This window comes from Hippopotamus amphibius, chromosome 3, assembly GCF_030028045.1.
Source record: "Hippopotamus amphibius kiboko isolate mHipAmp2 chromosome 3, mHipAmp2.hap2, whole genome shotgun sequence".
NCBI classification, from domain to species: domain Eukaryota; kingdom Metazoa; phylum Chordata; class Mammalia; order Artiodactyla; family Hippopotamidae; genus Hippopotamus; species Hippopotamus amphibius.
In genome coordinates, this window is record NC_080188.1 from 55,654,586 (window position 1) to 55,657,951 (window position 3,366).

The window sequence follows — 3,366 nt, forward strand, 5'->3', positions numbered from 1 at the left end:
CTCTGGAGAAGAGAGGCAGCTGTGCACCACAGCAGGCAGACTTACTACAGCGGGAATGTGTATACTGGCTGATAAGTGAGGCCTGGAAAGAATACCCACAGCATTGCATCCCCTGCTCCAAATATTATTCTCCCATCTGCCATTTGTGTTAATAGTTTCATTCTCTTGGATATTTAAGAGTCTTTGGTAAAATGAAAATATCCTTTGTATTGGTCACACCTTAGGGTGATACCTTAGCTGTCAAGGTAGAAAAGACAGATGTTTATTGAGCACCTACTAGGTTTTAGTCACTGTGACATACTATCATCATTCACAAATATTTTCTTACATAATTCAAGGGATGCTTTAGTGAGAAATATTTGATGGCCTGAGATCAAAATATGTCAAGAAAGATATTTGAAGAAGAGGAGTATTTGCAAGGGAGATAAGACTAAACTCTTCGAGGACATGTACCAAATGTTAATATTTTTGTGTATTTCCAGAGCAACATAAAAATTATTCAAGAAATCTATACTAAACACATCAATAAATAAATGGCCCTAGGAAATAGAATGATAACAGAGAATATCTACTAGCAGAATTTTGTCTGCTCACAATTTTTCCCAGAGTTAGGAGGAAAAACAGAATCCAAAAGATAGGGATTAGATTGAGACAACAAAATACAGAAACCTACGTAAAAAATGGCACTGGTGCTGCATAAGGACAGAGTTCTCTTCCATAATTTTTTAAAAATGAAAATCTAGTGTTATTCTGAGGTATTTACTCTAAAAGGTGATTGATTTAATGCAATACCCTATAAATTACTAATTGTGTCAATATTCTGTAGATTCCTCCTTTGCTAGCCATGGTTGGAGCTTTGTTGATTTGATAATCACAGTGGAAAACATTTGTTCATTTCCTTACAATCTTCCAGGCAGAATGCCCATCAGATTTTCATCAGCTTTGCAAACACACTCTTCTGGCATGGAACATGATTTCATTAAAGTGATGGAACTTTCTTCCGGGGTTACATGAAACACACTGCAGGTGTGAGTTGGGGTTTTTTTCATCCCCTGCACTGCACTAACATCCTTATAAACTCCAGTCTGCTGTCTAATCAAAGGAGGCTTCAGAAAATTCACCGTTTTTCTGTCATCAACAAATCCCTCTAGTAATAAAAATGGCTGATTTCTATCCTTGGAGTACTGGTGTTTTCTCTTTTTTTTTTTTAATCCTTACATCTCAGTACCAGATAGATCACAAATTTGCAAAAATAAACAGTCATGTATTCACTTCCTCATTTCTATCATCTTGCAGCTGTCTGAAAACCATCATCTTCTCCTGTGGGCCTACTCAACCATTTGAAGTCTGCAGTATTTTCCATTCAAAACATTAACACATAAGCAAGCATTTTATTAAAAATTAGTAAAATGGCAAGCAGCTAAAGATATTTTGAGCTCAGAAATACAGATGTGAATATGCCCTTCATCTAGGAAAAAAGTACTGTGATAAGCCACAGGCTCCTTGGAATTCCTCTTTTATGGCTTATAGATTTACAGCAATCTGTTTATAGCCGCTCCAGAGTCGCTGTGATGCTCTGCTGAGGGAACCAGAATGGCTTGGATTAGTCCAGGTCTCTGGTCAGGGAGCAGAGTAAAGCAATTTTGTATCTGGTCAGGGAGCAGCGTAAAGCCATTTGCTATTAAACACAAGGTTGGCCTCACTCCAGTACCCTCACCTCCTAGTTCTCTACCTTTTCCCTTCCCTGACCCATGTGAGTGATGGATTTAACATGCCGAAGAGCATCCTACAGGTGGGCTATCTAGGTGAAGCAGAATCCTGGCAGAGCAGCTGTAACTCCAGGGCACAGTTAACTCCCTCTCTCTCCTGAAAGAAGCATATTGCAATGGAATAGGAGAAGATTCGAAATCATAACAAGATGGGTACTCTTGAATTGACTGTAGTGCTTACCGTTCCTGATTCCTTCAGAAATGTTGCTCCTCTGACTATTATAAGTACCACACGACCTGTGACATGTACAGGAATGCATCACCACACTGCAGATGCTCAAACCAGCATATCAGCAGGCCGCTCACAAAAGTGGTCAACAATTCACCACTGATTGCTACGCACAGCCACAAGGGGAAGTGATAGCAGCAGGGACACGACTAGAGAGGGGTTAGAAGACCTGATTCTACCTGTGCGCCGTGGATAAATCTTTCCAAGTTTTACTTCAACGTCATAAGACTGGATTAGATGATTTCTAAAGTCTCTGAACAGAAACTTAAAATCACAGAGCCTTATTTCAACAATAAACAAGTAATTAGTCCTTAGAGCTCAGTTAATAAAACCCTCTTGTAGACCCGGAGAAGTGAGGTCCGTGGAAATGCACATAGTGTTAGTGATGAGAACAGCATGGTGAACACGGGCTCCACTAGACACTCAGGGATTATCTCTAATCTTTTCAATAATTAAGAACCGTAAGTAATGATCTCCTTTTATAGGTGAGGAGACAGATTTCAAATGGTTAAATGACTTGACCAAGGTATCACATCAAGCTATATAGAGAACCCTTCTGTTGAAACCATGCATTTTCAAGTACACCACAGGTTTTGCTACATCTAGAACTAAAACACAGTCTCCTCCTCTTCAGGGCTTTTAAAATTCTATGAGTATCCCAAACGGCAAACAACAGGATACTGTAAATACATTATAGCATATCTACAGAATGCAACATCAGTAAGTAAAACTGACGTGACCCATTCAAATATATTGTTGAGGGAAAGACATACTATAACAAGTTGATATAAATGTATTTTTTTAGATATATAAATACATCGAAGTGTTTATAGAAGTTGAGTTTGGGAGGTAGAATTTGGGGTGAATTCTATTTTTTCTTTTTTCCTATGAGAGCTTCTAAACTTTCTACATAAGTTTCTAAATTATTCTACAGTGAATAACCATGACCTGTTGCTTAACTATGCTGAGCCTCAGTTTGCTCATCAGCAAAATGGGGATGATCATGGTACTTGTCTCATAGGGTTTGTTGTCTGGGTCATATGACAAAATCTTGTAAAATGCTCAGCCTAGTGCCTGGCCCATTGCATGCACTAAATAAACATTAGTCACTGAGAGAAAAAGAAAACCTTGTTTTAAAATAAGTTCTTTTTCTCTTGAATTGGTGTCTAATGTATAATTTATTTTAAAAGACAATTAAGCTAAAATTAACCTTTAAATTCTTTGCAAGATTACCATCATTCTGGAAGAAAATTGTAGTCACTGGGAGGTATAGCTCAACCAAAGCTGGACTATAGCCTATTTTTATTGAGGCCGAGGCTTCAAGAAGTGATGTACTTGATGCTATATAATTAAAACATAAAAGTTACT